Genomic DNA, 27615 nt, shown 5'->3' on the forward strand with positions numbered 1-27615 from the left:
CTCTACAAACTATATTTAGAGCATTTTAATTTTATTTCTTTTTTTTTACTGGTAATGGCGGTGATCAGTGACTTATAGCAGGACTTCAATATTGTGGTGGAAAAATCAGACACCTAATTGACACTTTTTTGCTGACCAGTTACACTAATACAGTGACCAGTGCTAAAAATATGCACTGTCACTATACTTATGACACTGACTGGGAAGGGGTTAACATCAGGGGTGATCAAAGGTTTAACTGTCTGACTAACTAATGTTTTAGTTTAGTGGGGGAGGTGCATTTACTACTGGAAGGCATGGATCAGTGTTCCTGCTTTACAGAAACACAGGATCCATGGCTCGTATACTGACAGAATGGCAATCTGCTTTGTTTACATAGGCAAACTGGGATTCTGTTAGTGTACTAAACAATCAGCGGGTGCTGACGGACATCGGGTCCACGAGTGAGCAACTGCGCTCGATACCTGGAAGTGCATGTGATCCTACACAGCATGGCCACCCTGTAGCAGTAAATCTGTTATGGGGTGGTTGGGAATGTCTATTTAGTTCCAAGCAGCAGCCTGGAAGCCTTCCATACTGCTGCCAAAACACAGCATCGCTTAGTGTCAGTTCACACTAGGGCAACTTGTCAGGTGACTTGGTCGCCTGACAAGTCACATTCCATTCAGTGCACCATTTTAATCAGAGCTACTCAAGTCACTCCATCTTAGAAAAAGGTTCCTGCACTACTTGGGGCAACTTCGGAGCAGCTTGCATTGACTTCTACTAAAGAAGTAATTTGCAAGTCGCACTGATGTCTCACTGTGCGGGGCGACTTCAGAGTGAGGCGGCTTTGAAGCTGTCCTAGTGTGAACCGAGCCCAACTGTATGTAGCTAATACTACAACAGTATGTTACTTACAGAGGCTGCATTATTATGTAATGAAAATAGTTAGTTTTGCCCAACTTAGCCCAAACAAACTATGTATAATTATAGTAAGCTGGAATTCTAATTTAACAGCTTTAGACACCTTCCAAAAAAAAAAAAAAAGGTCAATCTGGTCATTATAAAATATAGTGGCGTGCATTGGTTGTGTAATACCTAGGACAGTTTATCAAGATCTGCAGCTTAAATTCCAACCTTTTATTTTCTAATGTAGAAAAAAGTAAAAAGATAAAATGTAACCCCTTCACGTTAAAAGTATGCATATAAGTGTCCCCACTGGACTGGGCTTTTTTCCATGGGGGCGCATGTAGGCGTAGCTGTCTAACAATCAGTACCTGGCACTCCCGGTTCTGGGTCACCTGATCGCCATGATAGCTTCTTATTGGCTAGTGGTCAGTCACTGTAAAGCTCGCCCCTGTGTATTTCTGTCTCTGTGAATGGAGAGAAGAGAGATATACATTGTATCTCCCTCTCTCCTTGCAGAGAGAGGAAAAAAAAAGTGTGTAAAAATAAATAAATTAAAATAATAAAAAATCAATTACAAAAAATAACTAGATCAAAGTTTGATCTAGGTCAGTGCCAAGATTAGTGTCAAGTAAGGGTCAAAGGTCATGGTCAGTATTTTGGGTAGAGTTTTTTTTAAAAAAAAGGCTTTTTTTAAATTAGTATCAGTGTCAGTTAGCGTCAGTGTGTTTTAGGTAGGAGAATATAAAAAGCAAAATGCACACTATTGTTTTTGGACTGTACTACGGGTACAAACATCAAACTATCATACAAATACGTGATATCGCTGTGATCGACCAGGGCAGGGGAATTTTCTTTTGGCTTGTTCTTTGGTGGTGGGTTATGGTAGTAACAAGAAATATACAGCTAAATGAACATTTTTTTTTCACTATTTTGGGCCACTTTTCCTAAGATAAGAAAAAAAAAAAAACAGGAGATATTATTATTATTTACCTCCAAATGAAAGCCCAATTTGACCTGAAAAAAACAAGTTTTAATCCACTTGGATGCAAGAAGTAGTTGTGATGATATGTACGATTTTACTAACACTGGTCAAAATTGCTACATTTTACTTAGGCAATAACATTTGTTTTACGTTCTGACGTAAAGGAGTTAAAGGAGACCTAAAAGCTTTATTCAAGTTTCTGTTCACTTTTTACCCCTTCTGGTTTTACCCTGTCCCCTTATGTTCATTTTCATATTTTTTTTAATTAATGTGATGATACAAGTACATCATTCATTATACCGATAAACCCGCACCACAGCAGCTATTGCATTTTATGTCCTCTTATTTAGTAGTAAATTGAAATATACCTAATGTATGCTCATTATTTATATTTTGTTTATTCATTTCTCTAGGTAGAAAGACCCTTATGGTCTCTATCCCTGTGTAGACACTTCTCAATAGTAAGTAAAACCCTTTATTGGACTGAGTACTTATATTCCCATTACAATTATTTTTGTTACCTTTATTTATTTTCATGCCGGTAATGTAACGGTTGTGTTATGAATTATTACTTTTATGAACTGTGTTGTATGCAATTTTGTGGCATTTCTCTTGCATTGTTTTTATCCAAATGTGCCAGATAATCCACCAGTGTACGGTTCTAAATATAACCATGAGTATGCTATCATAATAGTATGCAATTGTCCAGTACTCCAGCGTTTTTAGATTGTCATTAAGAAACTGGGTTCTGCCGGGCCATTGTTATGGTGCTGTCTTGACCCTCCCACCAGCTCTGGTGTTCTGTCAAAATAGGCAAATCATTGAGCTTTCCAAATAAATCACTTCCTCTTACTGTAAACCATCAGTAATTGGAGATTTCGATGACTTTCTGTTTTGACACAACTCCGGTATTCGTATACACTCCGGTAAACGAAGATTTTGCTGTTTTGACACAACAGTGGCTAATGAGGAAAAAGTTGACGCCACCTCAGAGGCGATCATTTTGTTTGTTAATATATCATGTATATATGCTTGCCGGTGTTGTGTCAAATGAGCAAGTTGTCAAAATTTCCAATTACTACTATTTACAGTAAAAGGAAGTGATGTAATTGGAGATCTCGAGGAATTGGCTATTTTCATAGAATACAGGCTCCGAATACAGGCCCTCTTCCAAAATGGTGACTGCCTGAAGGAGCAAGCATGCTCCTAGAGCACGCGCTCCACCTCTGATCTGGATGTGACGTCAGTGTTCGACTGAGCTGCTCGAGTATCCAGGAAGCTCCAGGAAGGTCCGGGAACCACTGGTGCGGCCAGGACCAGTGGCCGCTCAGCCCTCCACCAACCCCAAGTCTCTCCCTACAGAGATAATGAGCTACACAGGACTGGCGATTTTCACCACATACTGATCTCATCTAATTTAACCTGTGAGTTACTACTTGTTGTTATTAAATATATTATTTATACTGCACTCAGTCTGGCGCCCCTCTGTTCCCATTTCTACACAGATTAATCACATACGCTCTTGTACTGTCAGAAACCATTAATCAGGCTGAGACAGAAGTACAATTAAATCACACTTGTTTATTAATAAAAATAAAAAGATAAATAGAAAAAGCGTAGTCAAGCATAGCCAGAGTCCAGTAACCAGATTGGGTAGTCAGCCAGGCCAGAAGTCAGGGATCCAAGTAGAGCACAGCAAGCAGGATAAGGAGCCAGAAGGGATGTCAGCAAGCCAGTCTTAAAACAAACCGCAGGAGATGGTTTCTAGTGATGTGACCAAGGCGAAGACAGAAGTGAAGTGAGCTGGAAGGCTTTAAGTAGGCAGGTCAGACGAGCATCATCAGGAACAGCTGGTAACTATGGAGAGAGAAGAGAGCTGGGAATTAGCCGACAGCTGAGCGGCCAGCCCAGAGAAGGAAGGGCTAAGCCAGCCCTGACAGTACCCCCTCCTCAATGACCCCTCTCCCTCGGTGGACCACTGGGCCTGAGGGGAACCGTCTATGGAACTTGCGGAGGAGGACAGGGGCATGTATGTCAGAGGATGAAACCCAGGAGCGTTCCTCTGGACCGTACCCCTTCAGATGCACCACGTACTGTATGCGCCCATGGAACCTACGGGGGTCAACAATGATTGTACCTCATACTCCTCATGGTTCTCAACCTGAATAGGGTGAGGACGTGGCACCGAGGTGGTAAATCGTTTACAGACCAAAGGTTTCAATAAGGAGACATGAAACTCATTTGAGATGCACATACTAGGAGGAAGGTCTAATGCGTAAGCCACTGGGTTAATCCTGCGAAGGATATGGAAAGGCCCAATAAACCGAGGTGCAAACTTCAGTGAGGGAACACGAAGCCGGAGGTTGCGAGATGACAGCCAGACCCTGTCCCCAACCTGGTAGGAAGGCGCAGGCAGGTGTCTGTAGTCAGCATGGATTCTGTAGTTATCATTAGCATGACGCAAAGCCTCCTGGACTTGTACCCAAGTGGAACGAAGACCACGGAGTTGCTCCTCTAACACAGGAATACTCTGCGGAACAAACGAGTCAGGCAACATGGAAGGTTGGAAACCATAATTCGTCATAAATGGAGGCAGAATTCAAGGCACTGTTGTGAGCAAACTCTGCCCAAGGTAAGGTCAGACCAGTTGTTATGATGGTCAGAAATATAGCAACGTAGGAATTGCGCCAAGGACTGATTGGCTCGTTCTGCGGCCCCATTAGACTGCGGGTGATACGCAGAAGAGAAAGCAAGCTGGATTCCCAACTGTGCACAAAAGGCTCGCCAGAACCGGGAGACAAACTGACTGCCCCTGTCCGAGACAATCACCTTGGGTAGCCCATGTAAGCAAAAGATCTCCCAAGCAAAAATGGAAGCCAGTTCCTTAGAGGTGGGCAACGTCTTAAGTGGAATACAATGACACATATTTGAGAACCGGTCAACCATCATAAGGATATCAGTGTTGCCTTGTGAGTTGGGCAACTCCACAATGAAATCCATAGACAGGTGAGTCCAGGCCCTCTCTCCATTGGGTATGGGTTATAGGAGGCCCACTGGAAGGTGTCGTGGAGTCTTACTCTAAGCACACACGGGACAGGAAGCTAAAAAGGCAGTAACATCAGCCCGTAGACTAGGCCACCAGAATTGTTGGGAAATGGCCCAAATTAGTTGATTCTTCCCAGGATGGCCAGCTGCCTTGAGAGAATGGTAAGTCTGGAGCACAGCAGTACGGAGACTCTCAGGGACAAAGCAGCGGTCCCAAGGTTTATCAGGAGGAGCATGGACCTGAGCAGCAAGAATTTTGTAACCCAAAGGAGAAGTAAGACTGGTGAGAATCGTAGCCAAGATACGATCAAGAGGAATCATAGGAACCGGAACCGACTCCGACTTGGAAGTGGAGGAAAATTGTCGTGACAAGGCATCAGCCCTTACATTGTTAGTACCGGGTAAGAATGAGACAATGTGATTAAAGCTCGACAAGAAAAGAGCCCATCGCGCCCTTCTGGGAGAGAGTCGCTTAGCCTCATACAAGAATGTGAGATTCTTATGGTCAGTAAGAATAAGCACAGGCACAGTGGTACCTTCAAGGAGATGTCTCCATTCTCCATTCTTTCAAGGCTAAAATGATCACCAACAGCTCTCTGTCACCAATCTCATAATTGCACTCAGCAGGTGACAATTTCTTGGAAAAGTAGCCACACGGATGCATAGAGTTAGGAGGTTGAGACAGAAGGGCGCCAACTCCAGTCTCAGAAGCATCAACTTCTAGGATAAAAGGCAATGTAGGATCAGGATGTGCCAACACAGGAGCAGAAACAAAGGCAGCCTTGAGAGTCTCAAAGGCCTTAATGGACTCCGGAGACCAACTCCGTGGTCATATCAGTCAGGGCCTTGACCAGAGACGAGAAGTTATGATTAAACTTCCGATAGTAGTTGGCAAAGCCCAGGAAACGCTGCAGAGGACATAAACCCACGGGTCGAGGCCACTGTAGGACTGCCGAAAGTTTCTCTGGGTCCATCAAAAAACCTGCAGTGGAAATGCCCAGGAATGTAACCTGTTCACGATGGAACTCGCACTTCTCCAGTTTACAATAGAGATTGTTCTCTTAGTTTCTGAAGCACACGACAGACATCTGTGGTGGCTCTCCAGGGAAAATATGAGGATATCATCGAGATATACCACCACACACAACTGCAACAAATCTCGAAGGACATTGTTAATAAATTCCTAGAAAACTGCCGGAGCGTTACAAAGGCCAAAAGGCATTACCAGGTATTCATAATGGCCTGTTCTGGTATTAAACACAGTTTTCCACTCGTCGCCCTACTTAATGCGCAGGAGATTGTATGCCCCTCTCAAGTCAAGCTTCGTGAAAACCTTTGCTCCCTTGAGGCAGTCAAATAACTCTGTAATCAATGGAATTGGGTAGGCATTCTTAATTGTGACACGATTGAGACCCCTATAATCTATACAAGGTCTCAGTTCACTGCTCTTTTTCACAAAGAAGAAACCAGCATCAACAGGAGACGAGGATTTGCGGATTAAACCTTGAGAAAGTGCGTCAGCAACATACTCCTCCATGGCCTTATCCTCCGACAAAGGGTAAACCCGGCCACGAGGAGGTATGGCACCAGGTTGAAGGTCAATAGCGCAATCATAAGACCGGTGTGGAGGCAAACTACCGGCTTGACCTTTATCAAAGACATCGCTAAAATCACGGTACTCCTCCCGCAGGAGTGAAGAGGTGCACAGGACTTTGGATACCTTCAGGAAGCATGTCTCACTGCATTGTGGTGACCAGGAGAGAACATCCGCACAGAGCCAATCAAAAGAAGGGTTGTGCCTCTGTAACCAAGGATAACCAATAACCAGCAGAAACCTGGGTGAGGAAATAACTTGAAATTGGATTATGTCATGGTGAAGAGCCCCTACGGCCATGGACAACGGAACCAGGCAGGCTGTAAAGGTCTCCCGTCAAGAGCCTCAATGGCAAGTGGAGTGTCAGGCAGCTGCAGCAGAATCGAGTGCTGCGAAACAAATGCAGCATCAATGAACAGGCCTGCAGCCCCAGAGTCGATTAGAGCCCGTTATCTCGATGGACGACTCAGCCCAAGAAAGGGTGACCAGGGGCTTATCCTTCTGGATAACTAAGGACGAAACAACGCCACCTAAGGTCTGTCCATGACAGGACCTCAAGGTTCGGGCTTTCCCTGGACAGGTAGGACAAGACTTCAAAAAGTGACCTGTCTGGCCACAATAAAGGCACAATCTCTTCCCTCCTCCTAAAGGCTCTCTCATCCGCAGAGAGACGCGTGAAGCCCAGGTGCATGGGTTCATCTTCAGTGACCAACTCGGTACCAGGAGGCATGGGAGGTGAGGGAGGCATGGGTGGCTCGGAGGCAAATGTACAGGAGGTTTCAACAAGCACTCCTTAAGAGAAAGTCTTTCTCTGAGTCTGGAGTTAATGATGATGGCAAATGAGATCAAGATCTCCAGCTCAGTGGGTATATCTTGGGCTGCTATCTCATCCTTGATGGAATCCGAGAGACCGTGAGAAAAAGCAGCCACGGGGGCCTCATTGTTCCAAGCAACCTCTGCTGCCAGAGTACGAAATTCAATGGCGTAGTCGGCAACAGTACTCTGATGGACATGAGGCACTTGGCAGCAAAAGTGGAGCATGCGGGAACATCAAAAACCCTTTTAAAGGAGGCCACAAACTGAGGGTAACTCAAGACAACAGGTTTTTGCGTCTCCCATAGAGGGTTAGCCCAGGCTAAGGCTCTCTCAGAAAGAAAAGATATCACGAAACCTACTTTGCTTCTGTTCGCGGGAAACGCCTGGGGCAGCATCTCGAAGTATATCTCAACCTGATTGAGAAACCCTCTGCATTGAACTGGATCTCCCCCAAATCGCTGGGGAAGCAGAGCAGAACCAGACATACCTCTTATAGAGGTAATACTCGAGGAGGGTGCCTGCACAGAGACTGGCGCAGCAGCAGGGACGGCCTGCGACTCAGGTTGTACCGGAGCAGCCACCGTGGGGGATTCCAGGTGAGCCATGCGATTCAGGAGCGTTTGTAACGCTGTGGCAAACTGATCCATGCGGTGATCTTGCTCATCCAATCTGGAAAAAATATTACCAACAAGTGGATTGACTGTATCGTCTGAATTCATGGCCTTCGCCTACTGTCAGAAACCATGAATCAGGCTGAGACAGAAGTACAATTAAATCACACTTGTTTATTAATAAAAATAAAAAAGTAAATAGAAAAAGCGTAGTCAAGCATAGTCAGAGTCCAGTAACTAGATCGGGTAGTCAGTCAGGCCAGAAGTCAGAGATCCAAGTAGAGCACAGCAAGCAGGATAAGGAGCCAGAAGGGATGCCAGCAAGCCAAGATGGTTTCAAGTGATGTGACTAAGGCGAGGTGAAGTGAGCTGGAAGGCTTTAAGTAGGCAGGTCAGGCGAGCATCATCAGGAACAGCTGGTAACTGTGGAGAGAGAAGAGAGCTGGCAATTAGCCGACAGCTGATCGGCCAGCCCAGAGAAGGAAGGGCTAAGCCAGCCCTGATATGTACACTGCTACAATATGAGTTGCTCTCATACTAATTGTATTAACCTCCCTGGAGGTTTTTCAGAGTGTGGCTCGGAGTTAAATTTCAGTACCATTAGCGGTAACCCCGAGCCACACTCAGGATTGCATTGCAGGATCCTGGTGCGGTATACTTACCTTGTCCCCAGGATCATGCGATGTCCCCCCATGTGTCTGTAGGCTCTGTCCTCCGCCAGATGCCTCTCTGTGCCGGGCTCCGTTCCATGCGTGCGTCGCGATGCATGGGGGTCGAGCTTGGCGGAAAAAAAAAAAAATGAAAAATCATAATACATATAGTACTGTATGAAATTATTTCACATCCCTTTTGTCCCCAGTGCTTTGTCCAATGCCCTGCATGCAGTTTTATATGATATATCCTGTTCTTTATGCCTGTCCATAGCAACCAAAAAGTGTCCCTTTACATTAAAAGTGGTTTTAGACCAGCTAGAAAACAGCGATAGTAAATTAGAACACTTGCAGAATTGAGCGATAGTGAATCGTGGGGAAATTAATTTTATTATTAATATATTATTATTTTTTATAATTATTTATATTTTTTTATTATATTATAATTTATGATTTTGGGTTTCAAACTTCATCATACCTGGGATATCTATTAGAATGTTGTTTGGCCAGATATAAGTGTGTTATTGCTAAGAATTACAGGCCTACAATATAAAACACCAAATTTCTATGCAAAATAATTGTACCGCTTTAAGACACAAAAATCTGACGTAATCATCCCACCAGGGAGGCTACAGGTGTTATATTGCACTTTGATGGCACTGCTCTTCCTTCTCTCGTTGTGTTCCTGCAGAGTCCCTTCTAGCTCTTTTTAGAGCCAGCAGTTGTCCTGCCACAGTATCTACAGCCTTGAATAACTACTATCTTATGGTGTGAATTACACCAATTAGATAGAACTGTAATTCCAAGCCTATTCTTCTTCCATTCCATCCAGCTCCCTGTGCGCCAATAATTATTTTTAATTGTCTTACTTAAGTCCATTCGATTCCAAAAAGTCCAGGTCTATTAAATATACAGTGCATCCAGAAAGTATTCACAGCGCTTCACTTTTTAAACATTTTGTTATGTTACAGTCTTATTTCAAAATGGTTTTTGGGCAGTTTCTCCCATTCTTCTATGCAGGACCTCTCAAGCTCCATCAGGTTGGATGAGGAGTGTCAGTGCACAGCCATTTTCAGATCTCTCCAGAGATGTTCAATCGGGTTCAAGTCTGGGCTCTGGCTGGGCCACTCAAGGGCATTCACAGAGTTGTCCCATAGCCACTCCTTTGTTATCTTGGCTGTGTGCTTATGGTCATTGTCCTTTTGGAAAATGAACCTTCGCCCCAGTCTGAGGTCCAGAGCACTCTGGAGCAGGTTTTCATCCAGGATGTCTCTGTACATTGCTGCATTCATCTTTCCCTCAATCCATTGATGTTTTTTGTTGTTTTAACTTGGTATTAGTGTAGTTATATTCCCTGTGCTGTTTGTTTTCCTCACCATGTAATGATGGACTGATATGTTGTAGATGCAGTTTGTACTGTCTGTGATTTATTCCCCTATGTTCTTGGTCCACTACAACTAGCTTGCCCCTGGTTATTTACCAAAGGGACAATACTACTTCCTTTTCCAAATCACACAACATCCAACGCATGTGTTGCCATCGACTCTGTGTCACATCACAAATGTGGGAGTGCTAATGTAATAAACAAAACTGTATGTTAAGCACTCTCTGTATCTATGAATGTACTGCCTGCTTGTTGCTGTGCCAGATGTAATTACGTGGCAGTTCTCACCGAAGAGCACTAGGCATGCTTCATGCTTCTACACAAACTTGACAAAGCGCACTTGGCAAAATGTGTCATCATGAAAACAGTGGCATCCTAGTTTTGCTTGTGTTCCATGCCTTTCTAAGTGTTCTGGGTGATGGCTCCATCCTCAGCAGTGACCCCAGCTTCAGTTTGACACACACTACTGCTGGTAGGGGTCCCCACTACTACCAGGCTGGTGTCTCCAAGGTTTGTGGAATATCCAGCTCTTCCATTATCAGTGGTCCTTTACAGCTACTTACTATCAGCACCCACTCATCAGGACTATGTAAGCTTGCTTGGATCACTGAAAACTGTTTAACCATATCTTTTTACATTGCTCATCTGATTTACTGTACCTTATGCCATGGATTAACAATTTTATGAGTCATACGACTCTAGGGACCTTGGTGTGTTATTATAAAAATACTTAGTGATTTTCTACATTGCTGTGGCAGTCCTTGTACTGTATTCCTTCATCCTAAGGAATAATTACATATTGGTTTGGATTGAGCTGGACCTTGAATGCTTTGGTTTCAGTTTATTGGACTATAGTTTCTGGCTTATGTGTAGTTATAATGTACTCAACGAATAGGGAAACAGTGAGTTAAAGCGAGTAAAGTAAAGAATGTGAACAAGTTTACTCTTATTGGTTTGTCAAGAGTATCACAAGAAGGATAAGTAGCCAGCTGCAGAGGAAGTGTTGACGGTGGCAGGTCCTGGAAGTGAGAGGTAGTTTACTACTTTCTACATCTTAGTTAGTGACACAGTCTCCATGTTGGAGCCCGAGGCAGTACAAGACCCTCCTAGGGACCTAGCCTGTGTGTCATGAGATGCAAGGCCTTGCAATGTAAAATATGTTGGTCCCCTCTGTGCCTACAAGCAGAACACATTACTGGTGTTGTGTAACAAGTCAAGATAAGCTATTTGGTGGAATTAATTGAGTACTTAGTGCCACTTTCTCTAAATGATGTTAAAGTCTATGGCTTGGGACAGGTAACTGCAGACCATGTCACCAACTGAGAAAATGTGGTTTTTCTACAGGTGTGTGGGGATTGTGGGGCTTATAGTACTACTGAGGTTCACCTAGGTGGTGATCTATTTGAGCCACCTAGCAGCCATATCCACAGATTTACTCCTTAATAGGTAGTGTCTTGGTAGGATCACCAGGTATTATTTTAATAAATCCACAATATTGATCGCTGCCAACTTGGAAGCTTCTTAATGTAAAGTGCTTCGGATTCTGTATCAGCACTCATGTAGCCAATAAAAAAAATTACATTAAGAAGCTTCCGAGTTGCTATCAATATTGTGGAGATTACACTCATGCGTGTAATCTGAGGAAGGGGTTAAACCCCAAAACATGAAGTTCTATACCGCTCAAGCTCTGGCACTGCCTCATCATCCTGATTCCTTCTCCTTTCCCCCGCTCCTGTGACACATGACCCGCTGTCATTTTTCATTTTGTGTGCATTGCTAGAGTTTTTTTTTTTTTGAGGAGGGTGCATGTGATCAGCACAAGGCCAATCAGCACTGTCCAGACAGAGGGTCAGGGGTCATTCAGCCTCATAGAACAATCAGGGGAAAATGAAAACGCCTCCTACAAGCTTTAACCATGCGCTAATAGAAGTCACAAGACTGCTCTATCTGCTGATGAGAAAAGGTATTTAGCAGTTTATATTTTCTAAAATAATTGCATTTCCTTGTTCTGTGTACTGGTGGAGACCAGATATAGTGAATGCAGGGTCCTGGGTTATATTATTTATGAACAGTGAAGATTACAAGCATTTGGCATTCAAAGTGCCAGTAAACTGCTGTCTTGCACACGATTTATCTGCTTTCCAAAAAACGTAAATAAACTCAACTGCTTCTAAACTACTATAAAAGTCTGAGTGTACATATACACATAAGATAACATTCAGGAGAGTTCAGGGGCTGCTGAAAAAAACACCCAACTGCTCCTAAACGTGTGTTTACTATGCTGAGAACTCAGTGTACTCTCCTCCAATGATCAGACTTGTCAGTGTGCTGCTGCTTCTCTTCCTCCAGCTCTTATGCAGCTGAGGACACAGGGAATGTTATCACTTATAAAAAAAAGGGATAAAATGTATGTATAATATTTTTTTTATTTTTTTTTAATATCTATGCAAAAATGTTTTGCCTTTCATTTCTATTTTAAATTGAATCGGTTGTTTTACAAGGTGATCGTGCAAACAGTATATAACACAAGGTAAGAACCCTAAATAAATGTTTTTTTTTTTCACATCTGAGTTGATAATGTTTTGTTTCTGATAAGTTATCAGTTTTAAACCAATGGTTGGTTCTTTCTATTTCTCCAAGCATAATTAACATTTCAGTTTTCAAAGCTTGTTCTAAGGGTAATGAGAGATGACTTTAGCATATTGCCTGCAGTCACCTGTAATTGAAAACATACGTGAATTAACTACAACTTGAATAATAGGCTGCAGTCTAAATTAACTCTGAAATATAGATGGGAGGCATACCCAAGAAGTGAAACTGGAAGAACATTAAAATGCTATTAAGCCCAAAAGTAAACTTTTATTATATTGTAGCTTACCAAATCTTACATGTGGTGGCTGCATTAGTTTTATTTTCTGGGCTTTATTTCTCTCATTTTCAATTGGTAATCCAGCCAGTTATTCAATTTTTTTTTTTTTCAAAAGAACAAGCTCTCTTGCAGTTGTAACAGTTAGAGGGATGTGACACTTTAAGAGTTCTAAAAGTTGGGAGGCGGAAGTCGGAAAGCTCCTGATCGCAAGCATGCATTACCGATCCACATTGGCTATCGCTCTGGGAGCACGCTCTCAGCACAGAAAATTGTTTACACAGGGCGCATATATGCGACCACATGGTGTTAAAGCCCACCTGCTGAGAGGCGGCATACCAGGTGTGTCTTATTAAATAATGAGACTGATTAAATAACTCCCCTTTATTTATATGTATTACAAATTTAATGTTTGTCCCCTTCAATATACAGTATTCCCCATTTGCACTAATACATTGCTGCAGTCTTCAATGAAACAAGAAAAGCTGCTCCAGGTGAGTAAATCTCTGGTTTATCACCACACACACTAGTCAGGTGCTAGCCCAGCTCGCATGCTGTGTAGCATAAGGAAATTATTCCAGACAGCTGCACTTCATTTTATTGAAGCTTCATACGACAAGTGGTTGACAGATGGAGCAGGGGACAAAGAGGTAGACGCGTTTCGCTTAGTCATTACCTATTGGAACTAGTCACCACAATCACCTATATACTGCTCTAATGTGTCATCATTAGGTTACAGGTGAACTAACCAATTAAAATTAGTACTCAGCTGGTGTTACAAATAAAACCCAGCTAGAATACATGGTACATATACTCAAATCTGATGTAAAGAATTTGGTCCAATTTTTGTAAGTGCAGCTGTCGGGAATCATTTCCTTATCTGCAGTCTTGTTTTGCAATGGTCGAAGGCATGGAGAAAATCAATTTCTGTCAGCTATTTCAACACATCTGCTGTTTTCTTCTTTACAGCATCAACTGATTCAAAACGTGTCCCTTTAAGCACTGATTTAACGTTTGGGAATTCATTCACATGTCCCTCACTGAATCTTTTGTGGCACTAAAACACACGTACTTGAGACAGTCCGTCATTTCCTTAAGCTGTAGTAAGCCCTTGAAAACACTCTGTTGGTGTTTTTGTTCAATTTTACTAAAATTTTCAAATTGACATGTTCAACTTTTAAACTTGGCATTGCTTTGGCGCACTACAGAAAACACAACCAAACTGGGGCGTTTTTCAGGCACTTTTGGGCTAAAAAAGCACCTGTAAAGTGCCTGCAAAATGCCTCCCCTGCAGTCACAGTGTGAAAGCCCGAGTGCTTTCACACTGGGGCGCTGCTCTGACAGGATGTTTGGGACAGTGAGGGAGAGGTGTATACTCTACTCCTCCACCGCTCCTGCCAATTGAAATGAATGGGTACCACAGCCAAAGCGCCTGCAAAACGACTCGGCAGCAGCGCTACACAGGCGCATTTAACCCTTTATTTAACCACTATGGGGGGTTAAAATTGCAGCCAAATAGCGCTGCTAAAATGATGGTAAAGTGCTGCTAAAACTTGCGGCTTTTTACCATCAATGCCGCCCACTCCAGTGTAAAAGGGTTTTAAATGGCGACTCACAATCAACTGAACGTCATAGTGTTGCTGCTTGTCATGCAGGTTCAAACATGTTCAAGGTCACCACGCATGCAGTTATAACCAGTTCTGACTGCTTTGTTTCCTAGGTGGGAGCACAGTCTCGTTATTTAATAGACACACCTCGTATATGCGTACTGTCAGTGCCAAGGGGTTAAAGGAGATGCTTGTCCCAAATATTGACATAAATATCATTAATAAAATGAGTACTAATAGTGTAAAACACAAAGAAGCCTGTTTACAGAATGTGAGTAGGTCCTTCCTTTATCAGATAGTTTAGACCCCTTGCACAAGGGGCCATCCAGCTGCATGGCGTCCCTCCTGGTGTTTTAGTGCACCTGGAAAGGACAGGTGCTGCAGGCAGCTTGTGAAAGTACATTATATTACCAAAAGTATTGGGATACCTGTCTTTACACACACATTACCTTACTTTACACACACATTAACACACTTTACACAAACTTTAATGGCATCAAAGTCTTAGTCTGTAGGGTTCAATATTGAGTTGGCCCACTCTTTGCAGCTATAACAGCTTCCACTCTTCGGAGAAGGCTATCCACAAGGTTTAGGAGTGTGTCTATGGGAATGTTTGACCATTCTTCCAGAAGTGCATTTGTGTGGTCAGGCACTGATGTTGGACGAGAAGGCCTGGCTCACATTCACTAATTCATCCCAAAGGTGTTCTATTGGGTTGAGGTCAGGACTGGCAGACCAGTCAAGTTTCTCCACCCCAAACTCGCACATCCATGTCTTTATGGACCTTGCTTTGTGCACTGGTTCCACAGTCATGTGGGAACAGGAAGGGGCCATCCCCAAACTGTTCCCACAAAGTTGGGAGCTTGCGATTGTCCAAAATGTCCTGGTATGCTAACGATTTAAAAGTTCCCTTCATTTAAAGTAAGGGACCAAGCCCAACCCGTGAAAGACAGCCCCACACCATAATCCCCCCTCCACCAAATTATTTGGACCAGTGCCCAAAGCAAGGTCCATAAAGACATGGATGAGCGAGTTTGGGGTGGAGGAACTTCACTGACCTCAACCCCGTAGAACACTTTTTGGATAAATTAGAGCAGAGACCGCCAGCCAGGCCTTCTCGTCTAACATCAGTGCCTGACCCTTACAAATGTGCCTCTGGAAGAATGATCAAACATTCCCATAGACACACTCTTAAACCTTATGGACAATCTTCCCAGAAGAGTTGAAGCTGTTATAGCTGCAAAGGGTGGGCCAACTCAATATTGAACCCTACGGACTAAGACTGGGATACCATTAAAGTTCATGTGTTTGTAAAGGCAGGTGTCGCAATAATTTGGTAATATAGTGTATATGGCAGACCAGAGGTACCAGCATTTACGGCCCTATACATTTTGGGACAAACACTAGGCGGGACACTGCACCTGGACTGCCCCATGTGCAGGGGCCTTAAATCTGAGGTTTCTGTAAGCCCCCGTACACATGGTCGGACATTCCGGCAACCAAATCCGTCAGATTAATTCCAACGGATTTAGTCCGGAAGAGGTCCGGAAGTGATGTTGCATACACGCGGTCGGACTAAGTTGTCGGAATTTCCGGTTGCCAAGAACGCGGTGATGTAAGCCGCGTACAACGGGACTAGAAAAAGGAAGTTCAGCACCACGTCCGGCACCCTTTGGGCTCCTTCTGCTGATCTCGTGTTTATCGCGTGTTAGTAGAAGTTTGGTGAGAGACGATTCGCGCTTTTCAGATTTGTGCTTCAGTTCGGTACTGCTCTTCAGTTTGTGCTTGTCTTCGCGTATCTGATTATCAGTGCGTGTAGTCAGTAAGCATTTGTTTCTCATTGTGGACTATATCTTGGTATAGTACTCTTTGATTTGCATTGCTTCTGCTTTTCAGGTCATTCTTTCAGGCATTGCTGTTTATCAGGGCTTTCTGTTGTCCGTTCTGACCAGTCGACCGTTTTAAACCATGTTTCGTGTACGTACTCGTCGTAGAGTTTGTGCTGTGCAGGTGCTTGGTGTTGGGCTTTTAGCTTTCACACAAGCCCGGTCCATGAACAGGGAGAGGAGGCGTTTGTGGACCAAGAATTGGTTGCGCCAGCGTGACCAGTTCTCGCACATGCCTTTGCGCCGTGAGATGGAGGAGAATAATCCTGATGATTTCAGGAATTATCTCCGGATGACGGACCCCGTTTTTCACCGTCTGCTGGCTTTGCTGTCCCCTTATATCACCAGGCAGGATACCTGCATGCGGCAAGCCATCACTCCGGAGCAGAGGCTCATCGCCACGTTGCGCTACTTGGCGACAGGGAGAAGCCTTCAGGACCTAAAGTTCTCCACAGGCATCTCCCCCCAGGCTCTGGGGATCATTATTCCAAAAGACCTGTTCTGCCATCATTCAGGTCCTGCAGAAGGACTATATGAAGGTAAGTTTTATCCTTTAACATCACATTCTATGTATTTAATGATTGTCAATGTCTTGGATTTCTTTCCTCATTCCCTAATTTTAGAAAATTAAGCTTTGGCGCTGAAACCTTATTTCTGTGCGTCTGAGTGCGTACAAATAAGTGTTTAAAATTGTTATAAAAGCTGTTCGTGTTTAGCAAAAATATTACTTGTGTGTCCTATGTAAGTACTGATTTTCTTATCAGTGTGAGTGCTGATTTGCCATATATATACCTATTGTCAGGTCACCTAGAGGTGAGGTGACAGGTGCACACCGTAGGGATCCGGAGTGCACCGCAAGGTTGTGGACCCTACGGCTGACTGCTGCAGATGGGGGACAGATCCCACTGGGGATAGAGCGCGAGATTCCCTGGGGCGCGGAGTCTAAGAGCCAGCAGGTGTTCACCAGAGCCTCCAGTGGTGAGGATGGACTTGGCTGCAACTGGCTCCAGGTCGCGACCCCCAGCTCACACCCACAGTAGGCAACAGGAGGATAGGGATGAGGGACAAAGCCAAGGTCGGGGCCACAAGCAGACAAGAATAGTCGGGTACATGCCAAAAGGTCAGGATCACAGGCAAACAAGGATAGTCAAGACACGCCAAAGTCGGTAACGGAAACCAGTAGCAGAGCACACGGCAGGAAAGCAGACGCTAACACACAAAGAATACACAATGGTTGATCAGCACTGAGGCCTGCAGTGCACAGGTTAATATAGGGCTCCCTGATAGGGCCTGGGGTGGAGCCATGCTTAGAGGAGAGGTTATAAAAACCACCAGGTGGAAGTGGCTGGCTTCTTAGTCTGAAGACATGAGGGAAGGTAAGCAAACACAGGAAGATCACTGCATAACCATGACAGTACCCTCCCTCTTACGAGGCCTCCCCCTTCCCTGCCTGGGTCCTGGCTTAAAGGGAAACTCCAGATGGAACCTCCTTAACAGACAGGGAGCAAAGACCTCAGATGCAGTGATCCAAGACCTCTCCTCAGGACCCAACCCTTTCCAAAGTACGAGGTATTGAAGAATGCCTTTACGGAGCCGGGAATCCAAAACTTGACTAACCTCGTATTTTAGATTATCCTCAAAGACCGAAACAGAGGTAGGGAGAGGACGAGGGGACTTGAGGACTAAAGGCTTTTTAGGAATGGGTAAGGGCATGAGAAGATCAGGAGTCTGAGCAGGGTCCCCAAGACCCTTAAAGATGAGTTGGGCATCCATAACCGGACCACCAGACTGGGCAGAGGTCAGTGGATCCCTGAGGTCAGGTTGGATAGAAAGTGACATGTCACAAGAGTCAAGCTGGGCAGCTGAAACAGAAACAGAATGCAGAGTACCCTGAGAAAAAGATTGAAAACCCCTCCTGGTCGAATGAGGTATTCTATTCAAAGGATGGATTGAGCCTCTTAAATGTGTTTGAACGGGCATAGTAGCAGTAGGGTGAGGATGGGTCACAGAAGGTCCTGAACAAGAAGCAGGAAGCTCATTGGGCATGGGCTGGGCTGGACTGGCATAAGTGGTGCAGAGGCCGACTGAATAGTATTGTCAGATGTAGCGACCATCTCAATCGCATCACAAGGCATAGCGACTCTGGAACTTGCAGACAAGTTAGCCTGGCTGTGCGTCCAAGGGAGATTAGGGACAGGCAAAGGTAAATGGTTATGCAAACTGGAGTGAATGATCGACTCAGGTTCATAGGTGGGCTCCTCATCCAGAGTACCACATAACCCAGAGAGTGCACCAGTCCGACTATTGCAGGACGTATCGCAGGGATCGCTATATACAGCAGGAGAAGCAGAAGATACTGGGATGGTGGAAACAGGAAGTCTCTCCTTTGGGGTACCCTTGAGTAGGCAGGAAGAGGAACAGGAGGAACCCCAAGCCAGGATCTGTCCAGCAGACCAGTCAACGTGTGGAGAATGGAGCCGTAACCAAGGAAGACCTAATATGATAGGAGATGAAGCCTTAGGTAAGACAAGGAAGGATATCCACTCCTGGTGGAGTTTCCCTACTGACATCTTAACAGGAATAGTCTGGAAGCGGATAGGGCCCCCTGGAAGAACCGTGCCATCAATCGCCAAGACCACCAATGGTGTTGTAAGGGGCAAAAGGGTGGAGCCATGCTTAGAGGAGAGGTTATAAAAACCACCAGGTGGAAGTGGCTGGAGTCTGAAGACATGAGGGAAGGTAAGCAAACACAGGAAGATCACTGCATAACCATGACACCTATGTGATGCTGTATGTATGTTTTCTACCAAAATATACCCAGATACCAAATAGGCAAAAATAAACAACAACATTTTTTTTTAGAACAATGTGCAAAAAATACTCTAAATTAAATACTAATTAACAATCTTAGACAAGTACCGTGCAACTACTTGTGCAAAAAATAAAAATAAATTTGTGCAAAAAATAATTGTGCAAAACACATAAGAAGAGTGTCCTTCAATACGCAAAAGAGTTAATCCAAAATTGCATCCTGAAGTTGCTAGATAATCGCATTTAGCAGTATTTTTTGGAGCTGGTAATAGGATAAAGTGACTAGTGCAGGAAAAACTAAGGGCATTCCTCCCCGGTGCGCCACTCCGTGCTGTAAGAATAGATTTGCGCTCACCAGATAAAACACCCTTAGAGGGTTAGCCGAGCCTTCACAGTATAAGCCACTGTGTTGCTTTTTGGACTCTGCTACTGGTGTGCTGGGGGAATGTTCGCCCTTCACTTCCCGGTTTGTTCCGTGGTTAGGTACATGAGGGAGGAAATAAAAGTATATCCACAGTGCAAAACCGCTTTACAATCTTTTTATTTCATATAGAAGAAATTTACTCACAATCTGGTTAAAAATCAATCGCGTGTATATGATAGCTACGCCGGCCGCTGCTGCTGCTGACAGTGTGAAGGTGCACGTCTCTGGCCACTCCCTACGCGTTTCGTCAGAGCGACGTCTTCTGGAGCCATTCCCTAATTACCATGATTGCAATATGCTCTAATTGATATGCTCTGCCCCTTTGTCCTCATGCATGCTGGAAGCTTTTCAAGTTCCTTTTTTGTCCTTCATGCATATTTGCCTTCACTAACTTCCCCACCATGCTCTTAGTATTGCTTTCCCCTAAACACCCCCTAAAATGTCTACAAATGTTATGTGTGTGCTTCAATTCATGCAGAGTGACATTTTGTTTTTTGGTTGGGCCAAACTCATTAGGAACCCCCCTCCCCTGCTAGGTCAGCTGATAGCAATCATCTATCTGCTGACTTTACCAAACCCAATACCCACTCTACCTACCTTTTTTCTGGTCACATTTATGGACGAATTCACCAAAGCATGTAGTGCAAGGGCCTGCCTCAATACTTTCAAATGCTATATTTTTTTGTTTTTTTTCTCCTATTATTATCTTGATAGGTAATAGCAGAATATCAAAATGTGCTTCCATTTTTTAAAATTTTAAGAAATACTTGCGTATGTGTATTACTTCAAAAAGGACAGTTTATTTGTGAGCAGGCAGGTACATTTCAAAAAAACAAAGTGAAATGAATAATAAGGGGCACCAACACAAAACAACCTCCTGTAGACTAAAAAAGAAAAAGAAAATACAAAAAAGATAATAATGGTGTTGTGGTAAGTTGACACACAAAACACACATACAAAATGCAAAGATGAGCATACTGTCAAAAAAGGAGATGATGATTAAAAAAACCAACCACAAAAACAACAAAAAAAAGATTGTGGATATGATTTAAAATATTGATTTGCTGAAATGAGTAAAAAGAATAAAGAAATACGTTCGGGAGAAGTGTGTGTGAATATGAGCATCAAAACAAGTTCATTCTTGCAGCATTGGAAAAAACAAGAGAATGCGCAGTATGAAAGAATTTTTAACATTGCAGCGTGACGAATGTGCTATATCGTTTATGAGCAGTAGTTTTACCTGAGCAAGCGCTTCCGTGTCTGAATTTGATTGTGAGCATGCGTGGCACCTTGTCCGTCGGAGTAGGCTACACATGATCGGACTATGTCCGATCGGAGCATGTTGTCGGAAAATTTTATAGACAAGTTGGAAAACTTGGTCCGTCTGATACTCCGACGGAAACAGTCCGATGGAGACCACACACAGTCGGATTATCCGACAACGCGGTCCTATCGGACATTGTCCATCGGAATGTCCGACCATGTGTACAAGGGCTAAGACAAATGAAGTTACAGAGCAACTTGCTTTACCTTTATAACCCATAGTATACTAGTCATGAATCAAATGCTTACTGTAAAACCTTAATTGTAAATAGTTAAAACAGATGTAAAATACCTTCAAATTTAGACTTAGGGTCCTTTCACACGGGGCGGATCAGTTCTGATCCGCCCCGTGGATGTCCGTTTGCTCAGCGGGGATCACTCCGCCGATCCCCGCTGAGCAGGGAGATGACAGGTCTGTCTCTGCACACTGTGCAGGGACGGACCTGTCACAGCGCCGCTCTCCCCTATGGGAGATCGGATGACGACGGACCGCAGTGCCCGTCGTCATCCGATCCGATCCGCAGACGGATGGAAAAATAGCTTTTTCCTCCGTCACACTTTTTCGGATCGGAGCGGGTCGGATGTCAGCGGACATGTCACCGCTGACATCCGACGCTCCATAGAGCTCTATGGAGCACCCGTTCAGGTCCGCCTGAAAAACTGACAGGCGGGCCTGAACGGGACGTTAGTGTGAAAGGGGCCTTACTAAAAAACTAAAATAAAATTGCCCAATTATAATTTCCATTTAACAGCCTCATTTTTTTCATTAGTATGATTGCAATATTTTTAAAGTACTGCTCTGGTTAATAAAACAGAATGGGAGATGTATCATGAAAGTAGGAGTGATCTCCTTTTACAGCTTAAGCTATTTTCCTGACAAGGACATCTGAAACATGTTAGTCGGCAAGAAAAAGCATGACATTTCTCTGTCCTCGATAATCAGTAAAACAGATATATCACGAAAGGAAAGTCTTGAGGCTTGGCTCACACTGATGGGAATTGGATGCAGGTTTCCATGCATACAATTTGCATGATAGGAGAGTGTGACAAGCTCTCAATGGATCCAGTTCACACAGCACCGGGGCGGCTGTGTTCCACACTAGAAAAGGGTCCTGTGCATCCTTGGATTTGTTTCAGATGCAAATTCAGGAAGAAATTCAGACCTGATTCGCACCTGAATCGTTGTACAGAGACACACTGTATCCCCTGCTGTGTGAGCCGCGTCCCCAGCAAATGTGAACCCAACCTGGATCATTTATATATAATAGACATTATACACAGCCCACAAGAGAATGTGAATAGAAATATGTGCAAAATCTCCTTGTTAATAAGATATTGTAGTTAAAATTCAAGCCCAGAACACTGCCACCTTTATAATGAGAAGAGACCATTTGTCTGCATATCACTTGTGTGTGTTGCAATAAGAACTAATTTCATACTAAACCTGGCCATACACTGACAGTATTTTCTATTAAGCTTGCAGGCTGAATGAAAAAAACTGGCAGATAGTGATGGACGAACTTCCGACGGGACCTTTCGCGAACGCGGCCGATAGTTTGCGAACCGTAACGTTCGTGGCGGGCCCCATTGACTTCAATGGGAGGCGAACTTTGCAAGTCAAATTTGCAGCCACAAAATAATTACTAGCTGTGCAAACATAGTCCCACCATGTATGAGGTGAATCTGGGATCACCAACTACAAGCATTCTTTTTTATATGTGAAATTGTGACAGTTCAGGACTGTGGAGCGCATGAAGACAATGGAGGAGAGGGAAGGTCAGGGTAGGCAAAGAAGCATGACATACAGCAATGACACCTGCACCGTGATAGAGTGATCTGACACCAGCACCGTGATAGAGAGCACTGACATCAGCAGCGTGACATACAGCAATGACACCTGCACCGTGATAGAGTGATCTGACACCAGCACCGTGATAGAGAGCACTGACATCAGCAGCGTGACATACAGCAATGACACCTGCACCGTGATAGAGTGATCTGACACCAGCACCATGATAGAGAGCCCTGACATCAGCAGCGTGACATAAAGCACTGACACCAGCACCGTGATATACAGCACTGACACCAGCACCGTGATATACAGCACTGACACCTGCACCGTAAGCAGCCCCAGGAGGAAGTCAGCATAGCACAGGGATGGTGGGAGCCCCTTATAATGAGCATAGCACAGGGATGGTGGGAGCCCCTCATAATATGCACAGCAGAGATACAGCCCCAGGAGGAAGTCAGCACAGCACAGGGATGGTGGGAGCCCCTCATAATAAGCAGACCCAGGAGGAAGTCAGGACAGCACAGGGATGGTGGGAGCCCCTCATAATGAGCATAGCACAGGGATGGTGGGAGCCCCTCATAATAAGCAGCCCCAGGAGGATGTCAGCATAGCACAGGGATGGTGGGAGCCCCTCATAATAAGCAGCCCCAGGAGGATGTCAGCATAGCACAGGGATGGTGGGAGCCCCTCATAATAAGCAGCCCCAGGAGGAAGTCAGCACAGCACAGGGATGGTGGGAGCCTCTCATAATAAGCAGCCCCAGGAGGATGTCATCATAGCACAGGGATGGTGGGAGCCCATCATAATACGCAGCCCCAGGAGGATGTCAGCATAGCACAGGGATGGTGGGAGCCCCTCATAATAAGCAGCCCCAGGAGGAAGTCAGCACAGGGATGGTGGGAGCCCCTCATAATAAGCAGCCCCAGTAGGATGACAGCATAGCACAGGGATGGTGGGAGCCCCTCATAATAAGCAGCCCCAGGAGGATGTCAGCATAGCACAGGGATGGTGGGTGCCCCTCATAATAAGCAGCCCCAGGAGGAAGTCAGCACAGCACAGGGATGGTGGGAGCCCCTCATAATAAGCAGCCCCAGGAGGATTTCAGCACAGCACAGGGATGGTGGGAGCCCCTCATAATAAGCAGCCCCAGGAGGAAGTCAGCACAGCACAGGGATGGTGGGAGCCCCTCATAATGAGCATAGCACAGGGATGGTGGGAGCCCCTCATAATATGCACAGCAGAGGTACAGCCCCAGGAGGAAGTCAGCACAGCACAGGGATGGTGGGAGCCCCTCATAATAAGCAGCCCCAGTAGAAATATGACACCGCTCAACCTCTTCAAACAGGAGGGTACGGGCATATAGTACGGTGTGCTTTTTTTGGACAAGGAAGTGAGCCAAATGAAGAAAGTAGGTCTGTGTGCTCGATTAAAAAAATCGTTTATAGACATATACATGGTCTACTGGTCACATGTGTTGAATTCCTCCGAGATCCATGCCTCATTCATTTTTAGAAATGTGAGGTAGTTAACACTGTAGTAAGCTAGGCGAGTACGCTTATCGGTCACGATCCCCCCTGCTGCGCTGAACGTCCTTTCGGACAGGACACTGGACGAGGGGCAAGCCAACAGTTCGATTGCAAATTGGGCAAGCTCTGGCCAGAGGTCAAGCCTGCCCACCCAGTAGTCCAGGGGTTCATCACTCCTCAGAGCATCCACATTGGCCGTTAACCCGATGTAGTCAGACACCTGACGGTCTAGGCGTTCCCTGATGCTGGATCCGGATGACACCTGTCAATGGGTCGGCTGAAAGAATGACCTCATATCAGAAGTCACCAACACATCTTCAAACCGGCCTCTTCTTGCAGGCGCTGTTGGATTGGTACCCACAACTCCTTCTCTGGGAGTGGGAATTGCTCCTCTGCCAGCGCACGCAAAAGCAGAATGCAGCATTTCTCGAAGCAAGGCCTGGAAATGCTCCATTCTGACAGAACTCTGTGACGGCGGTAACATTTCCGCCATTTTGTGTTTGTACCGGGGGTCTAAGTACGTTGCCACCCAGTACTGGTCCTTGACCCTTATGCTTTTTATACGGGGGTCCCTATTAAAACACTGGAGCATGAAGGCCCCCATTTGCACTAAACTGGAAGCGGTGTGGTGGCCTGGCTCCTGCTCATTATCCAGGATAATGTCGTCCTCTTCATTCTCCTCTCCCCATCCACGCACAACAACAGGGATCCCAGAAAGGTTTAAAGCATGCTCTTCTTGCTCCTCCTCATCCGCCCCGGCACCATCCTCCGACTCCTCTTCAGACTCCTGTTGTTCACTTGTCTCAGATAGAGTAGCCCCCCCTGGGAATTCATCCAGCATTGCGACTTCCTCATCTTCCCGCTCCTGCTCCTCCACAGCTTGATCAATGACACGACGCAATGCACGCTCCATAAAGAAGGCATAAGGTACCATGTCACTGATGGCGCCATGGCTCCGACTGACCAGTTTGGTGATCTCCTCAAATGGGCGCAGAAGTCTGCATGCGTCGCGCATGAGCAGCCACTGGCGCAGTGAAAAAAACCCAGCTCCCCAGAACCTGTTCTGTCGCAGAGTTCATACAGGTAGACGTTAACTGCACGTTTCTGCTGGAGCAGCCTATCAAGCATATAGAAGGTTGAGTTCCATCGCGTTGGGCAATCGCAAATAAGACGTCTGACCGGCAGATTGTGTCGAGCCATGGCCGTGTAAGATCTTCTGAAATGGGCCGAGATTTTTCTTGCCTGCCGCAAGATGTCCTGGACCCCAGGGTATTTGACAACGAATCGCTGCACGACCAAGTTTAAGACGTGTGCCATGCATGGCACGTGCGTAATTTTGCCCTGTTTCAATACGCTAAGCAGATTGGCACCGTTATCACACACCACTTTACCAACTGTCAAATTGAGCGGTGTTAGCCACTGATCTGCCTGTGAACGCAAAGCTGAAAGGAGTGCCGGGCCAGTGTGGCCCTTGGCTTCCAGGCACAACAGACACAGCACGGCATGGCAACGTCTCACCTGGCATGTCAAATAGGTTCTGGGGAGCTTGGGCGGCGCAGCGGAAGAGACGCTAGCAGCGGAAAAGGAGGAGTCAGCCGAGGAGGAGAGGCAGGAGGATGGAGTAGGAGGAGGAGGAGAAGAAGAGCCAGGCCTGCATGCAATCCGTGGCGGTAAAACCAAATCTACACGGGTGCCACGGGTTACATGCTTGACGGCCATCAGAAGGTTCACCCAGTGGGCAGTAAAAGTGATATACCTTCCCTGCCTGTGTTTGCTAGACCACGTGTCTGTGGTCAGATGTATCTTGGCACCGACACTGTGTGCCAGAGATACATTCACTTGCCGCTGAACATGGCCTTATAGCTCTGGGATGCCCTTCTCTGAGAAATACTTCCTTCCTGGGACCTTCCATTGTGGTGTTCCAATGGCCACAAATTTGCAAAAGGCCTCCGAGTCCACCAGTTTATATGGCAGTAGTTGGCGGGCTATCAGTTCTGACAAGCCAGCCGTCAACCGTTGGGCAAGAGGGTTATCCGGCGTCATCATTTTTTTATGCTCGAACATTAGGCCCACGGAAGCCTGCCTTTTTCCAGAAAAACGTGAGCTTGGTGTGATGGAAGGTGGAGTGGAGGACAATTGTGAGGAGAGAGAAGGAGAAGTAGAAGACGAGGCTGGACGGTGAGAGCCTGGAGTGTGTCTTTGTGTGTTTCGTTGCTCCCACTGGGCTCGGTGATGGCTGCTCATGTGCCTTCTTAAGGCGGTCGTCCCTAGGTGAGTGTTGGGCTTACCGCGACTAATGCGTTGACTGCAAAGATTGCAGATGGCAACACTATTGTCAGCAGCGGACACGTTAAAAAAAGCCCACACCGCGGTGGCCATGTGCCAGCGTCCTGGGAGGGCCAGATGTGACCGTACATGGTCGATGCCTCGCTCCTGATACATTAGCAGTCGGCTTTGTCCCTCCTGTGCAATGTAAGTTATTCCTGCTTCTCCTCCCTATCTGCTGGTCCATATCTCCCTCTGAACTCCCTCTCTTGTGGGCACCCACGTGACATCACTAGACATGTCATCATCAACTTCACCTTCCCCACCGCTATAAGTAGAGATCTCGGAGTAGGCACCAACACCGGGGACCAACCTTCTCCTTGGGCTGATCTGGGTACTGTCGTCAGACTGCTGAGTGGCGGTTTTTGCTACCTCCTCTTCCTGATCCAATGCCAATAGTGGCTGTGCATCAGAAATGTCTTGATATGGATCGGAAAATAATTCCTGTGACTCAAGCGGAAGGTATGTGGTGGTGGTGGTGGTGGTGTTGTTGGTGGTAGTGTCTTTGGGTGTGCACATAGCAGAAAGTAAAGAAGAGGATGCAGATCGAGAGGATGAGGAGGGTGCAGAAGAGTAAGGCTGAGTGAGCCACTCAACCAAGTCTGGTGTGTCCTTTAAAGTAATTGAACGCACCTTCTGCAACTTCCCACTTTGGCTCAAGCCTGTTGCTCCTGCCCTACCCCTACCACCCCTGCGGAAGGGCCTGCCTCTTCCTCTGCCTGTCATTTGTTAAATGACCCTGTGACAAAACTCCCAGTCCCTATACTGATAAAGGACTGCTGCAGTATAGGGCAGCAGTCAGCAGTAGTGCACCTCAACCCTATATATTGTGGACCTATACCAGTCCTTAACCACTTTCAGACCGGACCATTTTGCTGGTAAATGACCAGAGGTCTTTTTACAATTTGGCACTGCGCTGCTTTAACTGGTAATTGCGCGGTCATGCAATGTTGTACCCAAACGAAATTTGCGTCCTTTTTTTCCCACAAATAGAGCTTTCTTTTAAAGGTATTTGACTGACTCTGCGATTTTTATTTTTTGCGATATAAACGTAAAAAGACCGCAAATTTTTTTAAAAAATG

The sequence above is a fragment of the Lithobates pipiens genome, unplaced genomic scaffold (genome assembly GCF_037356315.1).
Source record: "Lithobates pipiens isolate NorthernLeopardFrog02 unplaced genomic scaffold, aLitPip1_a1.2 Scaffold_19, whole genome shotgun sequence".
Classification (NCBI taxonomy): domain Eukaryota; kingdom Metazoa; phylum Chordata; class Amphibia; order Anura; family Ranidae; genus Lithobates; species Lithobates pipiens.